The sequence below is a fragment of the Rhamphochromis sp. 'chilingali' genome (genome assembly GCF_963969265.1).
Source record: "Rhamphochromis sp. 'chilingali' genome assembly, chromosome: 2".
In the NCBI taxonomy this organism is placed as follows: Eukaryota; Metazoa; Chordata; class Actinopteri; order Cichliformes; family Cichlidae; genus Rhamphochromis; species Rhamphochromis sp. 'chilingali'.
In genome coordinates, this window is record NC_137930.1 from 42464349 (window position 1) to 42479406 (window position 15058).

Consider the following 15058-nt stretch of genomic DNA (forward strand, 5'->3'; position numbering starts at 1 on the left):
GCTTTTGTTGCCTGCTGTGTAAACCAAAAAAGGGATTGCATTTGCCAAAAGGCAATCTTATTCTCACTCTCAAATGCTGCGGTTTTGTGGTGATTACCTGTGTTGCCTCACAGCAAGAAGGCCAACCAGCTGTGGGCTATATGTGTGGACATTGTTGGTTCTCACTGTGCCTGTGTGGGTTTCCTCTGGGTGTTCTGATTTCCTCCCACAGTCCCAAACACATTCATGTTAGATTAAGTGATTCTAAATCGGTCAGAGATGTGAGCTAGATAAAACACTTGAAGTCGGTTGGGTCACGTGACAGTAGTGTATAGCGGTGTATAGAATAAAGCAGTGTATGGTTAAAAATGTGACTGCTCAGGTGACCATGTGTTGCAGAAAAAAATGCAGTGGCTTGGGTTCGACTCCAATCTGAGACCCTCTGCTCTGCGTATTCTTTCTTCAAAGAGCCTTTATTCAATACGGATTTGTAGAGGTGAATAAGACAAGAAAAACACTATATAAATACAAATACATTACATTAGCCAAAACTTGATTGGTAACTAGAAGTCTGACTACAAGTTGACTATAAATGCAAACTAGAATGATCCCAGCACTATAGATCCTACCTCTTGTCTGCAGGTTTGCCATATTCATATGCAGATATCCATTTATAGAGATTATTATTATTGTTGCCATGGTGCCAGGTCTCTCTTGGAAATGAGATTTTTAATCTCAATGAGATTTTTTACCTGGATAAATAAAGGATTAATAAATTATTGTTAAGGAAACTTAACCCAAGCGTATTAGATGGATGTGGCCATAATATTTATGGAAAGACTGACAAATCTATGAATGTAAAGACTAAATGGAGGTCAGGGGATTTCTTGAAAATAAGAAGAGAAAGAAAAAATAAAATAAAATAAAATGCAGGGCGTCACAAATTTACATGAAGGCTAAAACACCAATAATTACACAACTTTGAATAAAATGTAACTGTACTTAATGCAGGATCAGTCAGAGGTAAAATTATATTTACAAGTGTACATGAGATATATGTACAATATAGCATGACGAGTGGGTACATCAACACTAACAAACATTTGGCTAGCATACCAAAAGGACAAAATTCTTACCAAAGATTTAGGAACCCTTCAGTTGTATAACTTATACAATAACTTTTCACAATTTACATGATTAGATGCTTTAAGAGGCGTCAATAAAACACATAAAAATTGTGGCATTGCGCCTGTTATACAAATCCCCAATCTCCTTCAAGGCAAAAATACACGTCTGCTTAGATTTAAAACTGAACTGGTTATCAGAGGTTAAGACAAAATGTTCTATTCTGTTTAAAATAGTCCTTTAAAAGACCTTTGACAAAATACTAGATAGTGTTATAGGCCAATAATTATCCCTGTTGTTTATTTTGCCAGTTTTTTCTTTTACCTTGGGCACTAACATAGGCGATAGAATTGAATCGGGCAGAATTCCATGTACTAAGAACCAGTAAAACAAAGTTTTCTACTGGCAAATTTTAAATGTTCAGCAGATATCTTATCCATCCCCAAGCCTTATTGCCTTTTAATGTTCTAATTGCATCATAAATTTCTTGTGAAGAGACTATAACATCTTCCTTATTATCAGTTTCACCCACTCAATGATCTTTGATTAGTGGTTGCTGATCAAAGGTCATGACAATTTGAATATTAATGATCAAGAAACTGACCTCAGAGCCCATTGTTCTTTCATTCATTCAGTCATTGTGCAAAGGTACTGTTTATAAGGTTGGGGAAGCCTGCAGTCAGTTGAGGCTGAAAAAGTCACTTGGATGAGTGATGAAACATTTCTCCCACTGAAGTCCAGATGAACAGAATCACATTTTTGGAATAAGTAAGGATTAAATGCAGAGTGGTAATCTCAGCACCCTGGACCTATTGCAGCATAACTAAGGGAGGATTCATTGCCACCTGGTCAAGCCCTAACTAGAGAGGCTGTCTGTCTCCTGAATCCAAACTGGAAGCTGGTCCCATAGAAGAGTGGCCTGAGACTTGAAGGCTCTGCCCCCATTCTACTTTTAAATACTCTAGAAGTGGGTGCTGGTTTAGTCAGTGGAATGAACGGGTGACCATACGCCGTACGGTGGTAGAGCACTAGCCCTGGGTTTGAGTCTGACCTGCCGCCCTTGGCTGCATGTCTTTCTCTCTTTCTCTCTGCTTTCCCATCCTTCTACACGGTTCCTATCAAATGGCAAAAAGTACTCTAGGAACCACATAATGAATTACTTTAAGTAATAATTAAATCTTGTGGTTTCCTCACAGCAAAGTAGGAGCAGTATTGCAAAGTAAATCAGTCTTTATAACCCATCTCCTCACAACTGCTCTTTATAAATTCTTTGATAATGCAGTACTAAATTGTCATCAGTTTTTAATCATCTCACAGCCCAAACCTGATTTCCTGCGAAATGTGCCCACTGATTGAACAGAAAGACAAACATTTTCCACATATACAACAGTTCCTGTCTTAGTGCTCTGTGCATATTTTTATAAATGGCTAATAACTTCTCCAGCTGGCTTGGCCCCTTTGAGTAGTTCACAGTGAATCCAGGCCTCTGGACAAGGTGCGTCCTTGTCCAGAGGCCTGGATTAAGCTAGGCTGAGGGGTTGAGTATAGACTTGAGGGCTATGACTCAGAGCTAGCTGCGGAGAAGAGAGCAAGGTCAGTGCTAGGCTTGAAGATGAATGCAGCTAGTCTTATTTCTTAGACATTCTGAATACAAGGACGCCAATGCAGCACTCCGTGGATAGCAGGTATTGAGGCGGGCCACGCTACATAATTGGATTGAATGCTGGCCATGGTATTTATGTCACTTCTTGTCTTGTCAATCTCATAACAGGCATGGCAATGGCGTGGGGATTTGAATGGAAAGAAAAGAACAAAGCATTATTTAATTCACATTTAATTCTCACTCATACAATTTTAAGAGCTGGTGTTATTTGCATAACAGGGGAAAAAGGACTCTGCCTTTTCAGTAGCTAGGCTAATATATGCATATGCTGAGGGACAAGCGTTCTCACATGGATCAGCACACAGAGAGATTGTGTTGCTCATGTATATTGCTTTTTATCTACAGATTACTACAGATCTAAAGAGCTCTACATTTTTGGTTTTCCACAGTGAACAAATACAAAACTATTTTGCCAAAGAAATTCTGTCTTAATAGAAAAAAAATCACTTTCAAATATTTAGCAACAGTTATTGAAATCATACAAAAAATAACATTTATAAAGGAAATTAAGATTAAATTTGTTTTGAAGATTAAAAGACTGAATGAAAACACAAGCACGCTTTTTCTGACATTAATTTTGTAACAAAAGGCCTGAAACAGTTAATATTTACAGTAAAATACTCACATTAAGAACAGATATAAAGCATTTATATGACAAATTTGCAGCAGTATGCAAAGAGTCTTCACAGAAACATTAACCAAGACCCAGAGACACCCATGAGAGACACAGGGATGTCTCTGGGTTAGGGATTCAAAACCACAACAGAAACAATATGAAGGACTCAAAAAAGAAAGACCTAAGAAAAAACTTGTCAGTGTCAGAAAATACACAGTACCTGTTATATTAATCAGGCACACCCCCTCTCTTTTGCTGTATCCCCACCCCTATGAAAAAAATTTGGAGGCACCCCACCAGACACTGCAGATTAGGACTTTAGATTTAGTCAGTGGGTCAGTATATATTTGCGCTTTATATTTAACCCTCTCGAGGCAGGCGTTGCCGATTTGCAACAGTTAAAAACTAACAACCTGATTACCCCACATACATATTTTATGAGTTTTCTTTACTCAGAAGTACCACTGCAGGTCTTGGTTGTGCATTAACATCAAAAAGTTTAATTTGAGCCTGAGAGGGTTAAATCTCGAGGCAGCAAAGGGCTGCAAGTCGGACTCAAACTCGGGCTGCTACCTTCTGGCCATGTGGCACATGTGTGCCTGCTCACCTGCTGAACTAAACTGGTGCCAACATAAACGCTTTAATAGACTTTACATTCATGACAAAAAAACTTCAAACTTTCAAACCACTTTGTTGTTACTGAAAAGAAAGGGAACACATCTGAGATTTCTTCTTTCCATGTATTTAACTTATATTATAAATGCAGATGAACAGGCTGTAAAAAGATGATAAAATTCTGATCATTATCCACAGTGTCACCTGGATAATTCGGATTATTTGAACACTTATTCAAGTAAAAATGACAGACACTACTATTAGCTATATAAAAGAAAGGAAAATCAACAGCTTCAAAACTACAGACTTCCACTGACACCCCAGTTTTAAGCGTCATAGACAGCGTACTTTTTTCTTAGTATGTCTTTTGTCTTTATGAGAAAACATTACACCGTCACATGAGATATTTGATGACACAGAACTTAATCTTTTCAGATGGAGCCTGGGAAAAAAACAAAATAAATTGACTGATTAATTTTGGACTAAACTATGGCAAGAGTTGTTTTTGGGGGTTTTTTTGTTTTTTTTTAAAGTTTAGTTACAGGTTTGTATGTTTTTTATGTTTTTAAACAGAAATCCCACCAAGAGTTTCCTTATCATCAAAAATAAATCTTTCATTTGTGAAAGGGGGATGTTTTAATAACTTTTGATAAGTGAAAAAATAAAGATTTCATTAAGTCCTTGGTTTCTTTCTGTCATTGGCTCATTATTGCAATAGTGTTCATAGCACCAACAAAACAGGCAGAATTTTATGCCCTTCTGTGAAGTGGCACAGATGATTTTACTAAATATATTAAAATTGCATTTCATTTGAAATATTTAGTAAAATCATCTGGGCATATCTCAGGATCTGCCATGTATTAAAATGGTATTTCATTTGAGGGGCAACACAGTGGTTCAACCTAACTACCCCACTGACTCCAAGCTCCTTTATCTCAGCCATATAATGTTTGTGTACTGTGTTAATGTGTTGTGTTAGAATAATCACCCAGTCGGTTATTCCAACAAACAGATTTTCCTTTGAATTTGTAGGCTTGGATTTTCTTGGAAATAACCTTACATTTACATCTAAATACAAAGTATTGTTGTGATAATTATAGTAAAACCTTCCAGAAAACAAGTTGAAAATCCAATAAAGTAATTACTTTTGTATTTTGAATACAGGTTACAAAGCAGAAGATCTCTTCTGAGCACTGAAAATCATCTCCTCAAGCCCCCATGGCTCTTTCTAAAATGTCCCATGCCCACCTCTTTCACTCAGAACTAATCCCACCTTTGATTTTAACTTCATGTTTCCCTTTTGATCTGGCCATCTGTCCAAGCCTAGAAGGACTGAGGTGGGGCTGACTGAGTGACTACTCAGCTTCCCACCTCTCTCTTTTTGTTCTGTGTTGTTGTTCAGCCCTTCTGCTCCCTACATGTACATGCACATCTTAGCATATGCACAATAACCTCATATTGTGTAGGCACATATATAGCCGCATGTGTGGTTTGATCTGGTGTCCTGGTGTACAAAGGGCAGGGAACAGCTAATCCAGTCATATCCGGCCTAGTCGGAGATCTGCTCACATAATGTGACTGGACTGGAGCTTAAAATGTCTGAATTTTCAAACATAGAGCACTGACAAATGAATGTGTAATGGACACTGAGAATACAGTTATGTTAAAAAATGCATAATTTAATATTTTTAACATTTCAAATATTAAAGTAATATACAATGCCAAATGATGTAAGAAGCTAAGATTTTATGGTATAATTCAAATATTTTAATTAGTTATAAATAATAAATAAACAACTGCTATTTGGAAGGTTCAATCCTGGCCTCCTCCAACTGAAGTGGCCCAGGTGAAAGACACTGAGCACAAATTACCCAATCAAGTTTTTAAATTAACCTAAGCCCACTAACTAAAAGTATTTTGACTGTGGGAGGGAGCCAGAGTACCGTGGGAGAACATGCAAACTCCACATAGAAAGGCCCCCGCCAGATGGTGGAGTCAAAACTCAGGAGGACCTTCTTGCTGTGAGACAACAGTGCTAACCACAGCACCACCGTGCTGCCAAGATTACACTGTCATTTACAAAAAATAATAACAGTTATTAAGTATATTAAGTCTATAATATAGACTGAAAGAACCACGTTTGCTGCAAACAAATCAGCAATGTGTTAGGAAAAGCACGGTAATGCAAGATTTCTATGAATGTGTGTGCAAACATCAAGTGATTTAAAACTGCAAGTGCTGCTAACCTACAGGCTCAGGGAGGAGCGGCCATCTGCTGCGATTGGTTGGGGTGAGAGAAGGAAGACAGGATAAAGACATGATGTGGAAGAGAGACAGAGGTTAATAACAGGTATGATTCAATGCAGAGAGGTCTGTTAACACATGGTGATTGAAAAAGGTGACTGAAAAGGAAAAGGAAAAACTCCAGTCCCCCAGCAGCCTACGTCTATTGCAGCATAACTAAGGGAGGATTCAGGGTCACCTTATCCAGCCCTGACTATATGATTTAACAAAAAGTAATCTTAAAAGTAGAGATAGTGTCTGTCTCCCGAATCCAAACTGGAAGCTGGTTCCACAGAAGAGGGGCCTGAAAACTGAAGGCTATGCCTGCCAGTCTACTTTTAAATACTCTAGGAACAACAAGTAGGCCTGCAGAGCGAGAGCGAAGTGCTCTAATAGGGTGATATGGCACTACAAGGTCATTAAGATAAGATGGGGCCTGATTATTTAAGACCTTGTATGTGAGGAGCAGGATTTTGAATTCAATTCTGGATTTAACAGGAAGCCAATGAAGGGAAGCCAATACAGGAGAAATATGCTCTCTCTTTCTAGTCCCTGTCAGGACTCTTGCTGCAGCATTTGGGATCAACTGAAGGGTTTTCAGGGAGTTTTTGGACATCCTGATAATAATGAATTACAGTCGTCCAGCCTGGAAGTAATAAATGCATGAACTAGTTTTTCAGCGTCGCTCTGAGACAGGATGTTTCTAATTTTAGAGATGTTGTGCACATGGAAAAAAAACAGTCTTACATATTTGTTTAATATGTGCGTTGAAGCACATGTCTTGGTCAAAAATGAAGGTTCCTCACAGTGTTACTGTAAGGATGTAATGCCATCCAGAGTAAGAATCTGGTTAGATACCATATTTCTAAGATTTTCTTGAACACAGGTTTGTTATATAAAATGTACGTTGAGTTGGTTCCTGGGAAAAAACAGGCTTAAAATTACTGACCAATTACAGTTTTTCTGTATTGCTAAAACAATTTGTGAAACATCCACCCATTTTCTCAAAACCTTAAACACGAATACAAAAATCTTAATGTACATTCAGAAAACCCCAGACTTTTCTTAAAATCAAACTATCAGTTATCCTGTGTTCAAAACCAAACAATGTGTTCACATCATACACACAGTAAGTGAAAATATATTCACCACAGAACATTTGTTAGACACTACATGAAATAATTGAAGACACAGCATTCAGAGCATGTAGTTAACAGGAAATAGTTTTTGTAAGTGTATTTAACAAAAAAAAAAAAAACATGATTAGAGTAATACGAAGAGCTGAATGTAGATAACAACAAAACAAAACAAAACCCAAATGCAAAGCACCACATCATCATGTCTTTGCACAAATGACACTCAGGACCTGTTCCCTGACCTGAAGGCACGAGTAACAAAGCCTTTCATCCACCAGAAAAATCCTTAACGTGCAGGCAGCAAGCCAAGGGGATACCAGGATACCGACCACGTCCCCAACAGGTTTATTGCCTAATTACTTGGTGTAATATGAATGGCCATAAGGGAGGTTTTTATCAGTTTTTATCAGAAAAGCTGTAAAACTTATGAAAATAAACCTATGAATGTGCTTGTGTGTGGTGATCAGCAGTTTAAACAAGTTAAGAATTATAAATGGCTTCAAGCGCACATTCAGGTCTGTCAGACTCATTTAGACACACTGAGCCATGCCTCTGTGCTACATGCACACATTTCTGCATCTCTGCCATTCAAGGACACTTTGCATATAGTTTATGTAATATTCAGTACAGAACTGTAACTTTACTCTTTTTCAAGAAAGCGATTTTTAATTCAGTGTTTTTATATGAGCCTTATTTTTAATGGATTTCCTACTACTAGGGAGAACACACATTAGGTTTAAGGCCTGGACTAGTCTGAAATCTTTTGTCACCCACAATGGAAAGTGACTGAAAATAAAAATAGGAATCACTTTATTCTGCTCCTAATTTTTAAATCCTGCACTCAGCTTTGCAGTCTCCAATATCACTGAAATGCAGTTATGGCCTGGACCACTACACTTGCTGTCTTGGAATGTCTGATTCCAGTCAGTCTTTGCATGTGATTGGCTGCATGGTGTGCCGATCAAAATAAAGTCCCACACCTGCCCTGGTCTCCCTTACTCAATTTTCCCCCAGGGTGAAGGTATCTGTTGATAATAATGTGGACTCTGGGTCCTGTTGTTAAATGAAAAGAACAAATTACACTTCTATGAAACCTTCTGCTGTTGTGTTTGAAACCTGTTGTTTTATTTAAAGTTTCCATATTACCAGGCAAGAGAGTGCTAAGTGTAATGGATCTTCAGTTTAAAATCATCTGCAGTCTAGTGTTAAAATCTTTATGGACAACATTTCATTTCCAGATAATAATGATATTTAAATTAGTGCTGTCAGCGTTAATCTCGTTAAAATGACATTAATGCCATAACCGCATTAACGCCGCAGATCTCCGTCAGCGAGTTAGCGCGCCATGTCAACTCGTTAACGCGGTTAGGTCATTAACGGGTTAGCGTCGTGCTAACTCGCTAATGGAGAGTTGCCGTGTTAATGTGGTTATGGCATTAATGTCATTTTAAAGAGATTAACGCTGACAGCACTTATTTAAAGTAACTTTGGATTTTTCAAGGACTCTGTGTCTCACCCCTTGTTCTCTCATTCTGCCTCGCGTCCCTCGCGTCCCTCACTCTCTCCTCCCTCTGTTCCCTGGCTGGGATTCATTATTTTGCGTCTCAGTGTCTGTGCGTTCCCCATGTTTCCTGTTTTACTTTGATAGTCTGCTGTCTGGTGTGCAGTATGTTCAGTTTTGCTTCCACCTGTCTCATCTGTTAGATTGTTGCCAGCTGTGTTCCCCAGCTGTTTCTTCTTTGCCCTGATTCCCTCTCATATTTTCTGTCTGCGTCTCTGTCCTATGATCTCTCTCATTCTCCGACTGTGTGTTCTGCCTGTTATTTTACTTTCTTTCACACTGGTCTTTGTATTATTACATCCAGCATCTTGATGCATGCTCAATCATCCAGGTAAGTAAATCCCAAAAAGTTGGTTCTGTTGTGCAATGACAGCTTACATGAAAAGGGAAAGACAGTCTCTGAATAGAGGAGGGAGCCTAAGGGTACACCTTTCGCCATCTTACAATGCTGTGATTGCAGCATTTCCCCAACTCTCTGTGAATGGTACTCATGGCCATCGATCAGTGAGCTTTGATCAGTGGTTGTTGATCAATGGTCATGACGATTTGCATATTAATGATCAAGGAACTGACCTCACAGCCCATTGTTCCTTCAGTGGGCTGGTTTCAGTCACTCTGAAAATGTACTGTTTATAAGATTGGGCAAACCTGCAGTCAGCTGAGACTGAAGAAGTCACTTGGGTGATGATGAAACATTTCTCCCACTGAAAACGCTACGTCCAGATGAACACAATAAACTTTTTTGAGTTAAGTTCTGCTATGAGTCTGCGTTCTGGGTCCTCCAATCCTGCCCACTTCATACAGTACATAACACTCAAGTCACTACTATGCAGACTCTGGCTCCAAAAGTGCAACATGGTAGCCCACACAAATGGAAAATTTTAATATTGTAAAAAAAAAAGTAAATTGTAATAGGAAGAACTGGAGTTACGCCGTCACTCTTTTATATTGTCATTTGCTCATTCTTGAGGCAATGCACAAGTTAGCATGTCCTATAAAAGGACAGACAGGAATATTATACAGGTCTCTACTTTAAAAAAAAAGAAGTCTTTACTGCCATCTCAATCCATCCTAGAAAAAAAGAGGCATTTTAAAATAGAAGAAAATGAATATTTTAAGGTGCTTTTTTTGCTCTGTCCTCTCAACACTCTCCCACTCTGCAGCTGCTCGCCTGACACAAACCCCTTATGGCCTTTTAACCAAGAGTTAATTAGTCTTTTCTTTATCAATGAATGGGTTAATTGATTAATGAGAAATGGTAATGGATTTATCTGTAAACAGCCTCTCATTTGCTTTCAGCACGCTCTTCTCTTGTTGAGGTTTCCCAACACGTTAAACTTCAAGCTAAACAAAGAAGAGGGTTGTGTAGAATTTCTTGGCCCATTCTAATTAAAACTCAAGAATCCGTTTCTTTTTATTATTATTCATCTCACATCTCACTTCATTGATATTAGCCCTCTTTCACGGATTACACTCCTTCACTTGAGCCACTTTTCCCTTCATCTGTTATGCTCAGTGGCAGATGGAGTGACCTTATCCCACATTCAGAGCTCCCTTATGTCCTGACTGCTCTCAGAATAAGAGGTATTAAACACAACAAGAGAGAAAGATAGGGCTCTAATTTCAATCCCCTCCTCCTCTGCGTTTTTACATCATTATGGTATTAGCTGTGAGTGAGCGACAGAGACACCAATAAAAGGACAGAAGAATGAATGTGGGACTTCAAAGTGCAGCAGCAGAGGCAGAACTCGAGAGGAATAATCGGTCAGCTCAGCGTGGCTTAGCAGGGATTCCACAACTTATAGGAAAAACTTCAAACTAAAGAGGCGACGTGAACAGAAAGGAAACATGAAATGAGATGGAGTTTTCACTGCCGTTGTTTAAATATTGTTGACTAAAATGAATTACTTTGAAACTTTTAAGGTATAAATAATGAAAGAAAAAATACTAATATTATAATATAATATAGTATTTTTGTGTGCATTATTTATACCTGTATTTTTGGGTCTGTTAGAGGAGTTTCTTAGGACATTAGTTAGATGGGGAGAAGAGAAACGGTAGCAAGTAGCCAGTTAAAACAGATATGGGCTAATATGAGAGAAATATGGTCTCTTTTTCTAGTCCCTGTCAGTACTGTAACTACAGAATTCTGGATCAACTGAAGTCTTTTTAAGGAACTTGTAGAACAGCCTGAAAAACAATGAAGGGCAGTAGTCTGGGTTTGGTGTAATTAACTAGTTTTTCAGACAGGATGTTTCTCATTTTAGAGATATTGTGCAAATGCAAGAAAGTAGTCCTACATTTTTTTTTCAACATTATGTTTATTAAAGTTTTACATATATACATATATAAAGTACATACACAAACAAATTTACACAATAAACGAAACACAAGGTACATTCAATGAAAGCACTTGAGTCCATGAGACCTCTGACAGATTTTAAAGAATAATTTTCAGATTGCAGCATATGGTTGTGGTCCTGTACCGGGAATAGCTAGGCTGTCCCTGTCTCACACAGTAAACCAGATAGATCTTTATTCCCAATATACTGGATGTAGCGCCCCCAAATTTTCTGGAAAATTTCTTGTTTATCTTTTAGAGTATATGTAATTTTCTCTAATGGTAAACATAAAGACAATTCTCTGAACCAATGTGAAATACTTGGTTTGCCAAGACTCCTCCACGTTAGAGCTATCACTCTCTTTGCTTGTAGTATTCCCATGTTTATGAAGATTTTTTCAAAATGATCTATGTTACACCCTACAGGATATAATCCCAGTAGGAAAAGTTTGGGATCCATCACAAGTTTAATTGACAAAATCTCCTTTATCATTGCTCCAACCTCTTCCCAAAACTCCTTTATTTTTGGACATGACCATAAACAGTGGAGCAATGTGCCCTTATCTTCTTCACATCTATTACAGATATCAGGAATCTGCATATTAAATTTGTTAAGTTTTTCTGGTGTTATGTACACTCTCATCAACCAATTAAATTGTAGCAATTTTAGACGTGTGTTCCCTGTCTGTGTTTGGGCTAGCTTACATGCTCTACTCCATTGTTCCACTGTCAAGTCCTCCTGTAAGTCATACCTCCAAGCTTCAAGCTTAGCAGCAGATGAATCAGGAGAGGATGTCATCATCAAGTTATATAATTCAGATATCATCCCTCTACCACTGGGGTTTTTGGTTAGGATTTTCTCTAATGTGGACAGCGGGGGAATATGTGTAAAATCATTATGATAAGACCTGATAAAACTCCTAAACTGTAGGTATTTGAAAAAGTGCTTTCGGGGAATATTAAATTTAGAGATTAGTTGTTCAAAACTTAAAAGTCTTCCATCACCCCCGAAAGCATCCTTCACCAGTCCCAGCCCCGAGTCTGCCCACATTTTAAAACCACCGCCCGCCCTACCCGGGGCAAAATAATTGTTGCCCCAAATCGGGCTAAAAACGGAGAGGGGAGATTTTACGTTTAAATATCTTTGAGTGACATGTAAGATATAAATCATGTTTTTAACTATAGGATTAAGCGTAATGTCTTTGAGTTTAGTAGTCCTACATTTAATATTTAATATTGAATATTGAAGGGCATATTCTGATCAGAAATAACTCAAAGATTCCTGACAGTCTTACTGGAGAGCAAAGTAATGCCATCTAGAGTAAGTATCTGGCTTGATTTTACGATAACCTCAGTTTTGTCTGACTTTAAAGGCAGAAAATGAGAGGTCATCCAGCTTTTTAACTCTTTAACCCCCTAGGACCTGGCGTCCACATACTGTATGTGGACATCAAATTTTGGGTTTCCTAGACCACAATACTAAATTTTGCTCTACCATGGCCTGATATCCTCTTCTCAGAAACTACATCAGGTAAAAAGATTTGTTTTTACATTCATCAGGTCCCAATCAGCCCAAATAGCAAAGAGAAATTAAAAATGAATGCCATGAAAGAGTTCAGGTCTTAGGAGGTTAAGACATGCCTGCAATTTAACTGTAGTTTAATTGGTGTTCATTGTTTAGTCTCATATATAAATAAAGCTGGGTATCATCTGTATATGAAAATGTATCCAGTCTTTTCTAATAAACTTGATGCATGCTCAATCATCATAAGTAAATCCCAAAAAGTTGATTGTGTTCATCTGGACGTAGCGTTTTCAGTGGGAGAAATGTTTCATTACTCATCCAAGTGACTTCTTCAGTCTCAGCTGACTGCAGGTTTCCTCAACATTATAAATAGATTAACTGCTGCCTAAGTGAAAACCCTTAGTGATCCCGTATGTGTTAGGAGTATCAGAACAGTTGAGACACATTTTTTCTAAGCACCGCATCTCTGTGGCCTTCAAACCCCAAAACACGCTGCGTCAAAAATTGGTCCCTCCTGAGGATCGGGTCCCCGATTCCCCTGCAGTTTGAATCACTACATATACTTCTTATATTCCAGACAACATTTTTTCCGATGGAGCCCACTCCCAGTCTGGCATTATTTATGTACTTTATATACAGTATATACAAGTGCAGTTCAGCCTCCATAGAAAACTGAGACTATAAAATATATGTTATGATATCTGATATGATATATGATATTTTGTCAAGTTAAAAAGTTGTCTTGTGAACATATATAACATTTATCCTGAGTTTAAACAGAGTGAATCAAATTGTAATAAGATATTTAACAAAACTCTTCTCCAACTGTGTGGAGAACAGATGATGAAGTCAAACTGGAGCTGGTTATGTAGGAGGGGCCTCTATCCATTTTTCTCTCTGTTTCTTAGGAAAATAGCACTTATGATTATGGAAAAAGAATGGGATAATTGAGAGAGGTAATAGAAGAAAGAAGGGATACAGCTTTTGATTGTGAAGTGAATGATGTGAATAATAATTTGAGGTGAAAGGAATTAATTGGGCATAAGGCCAAGTAGAGGAGGGTGGAGGGTTTTTCATGATCGTCACTCTATTTCAGGGATTAAAGAGGGTGGGAAGGCATGACACAAACATGCACTTATCAATATTATAGTCATATAGAAACAATCACATGCACTGACAAGTGATACACGTATTTTAAATTAAAGTGATCACAGGTATGAAATAACACATTTGGGGTCATTAACTGTAATTTATGCAAAATATATTGTAAATGCTCTTCAAAGACTTAGATGTGGTTGGTTAGGGTCCACCTTACAATAAAAAGTGCCATGAGGCACCTGTTGTTGTGATTTGGCGCTGTATAAATAAAATAAAATTGAATTGAACTGAATTGAGTTCCCTTGCTCTCCAAGAAGCACAATTAGAAAGACATTTAAACATGAAAAATCTCCAAGTTAGGAGATATGTTGACTCCATCAGCTTCATTACCTGCGTAATCCAATACCCACCTCCTGTTTTTGACCAGCCACAGCTTTCAGCTGCAGCCTCGCCACTGCTGCTTCCAGCACAAGCTGTCCAAACCCCGCAAAGTATTTACCAGACAGTTGGAAAAGGTTTTTGAAGGTTTAACTCAATGTGTTGTGGTGATTAGACAGCAGTATTGCACTTATGCCACTGACAGCTCAAGGATAGCCTTCATGGAGTTGTTACAGGATTACACACTGAGGTGGGTACATTTTGGCGAGGCATGCCAACAGGTGTTATAATAAAATTTTCCTTGTATAATAAAAGTATTATTTCAAAAACAATATTTGGAATGTGCACTTTCATACTATGAACATTTTCCAAATTACAGGTCACTGAAGGGTTGAAATTTCTTTTGTGTTTTTTAAACCATCTTATTTTTTCAAACATTTGGAGCTCTCATGTCTTGTGAGGTATAGGTGCTAGCCACATGAAATTATTAAGAACAGAAAAACCCCAAATAGGATCACAAAGGATCATTTTTGTTTGCCCGTTGTTACCCTACTATTACCCCTTTATTACCGAGGTGTAAAAGAATTATTATAATAAAATTATTTGTTTTAATCATGAAATAGTGTCTCAAAGGCTAAATTAAAAAGACTACTTTTTCAGAAGCAATTTTCAAAGCTGGATTAAAGCCAGTAAACAGTTAAGCTAGTGTCCTGCACAGTGTTATCCCTATGGCAATTT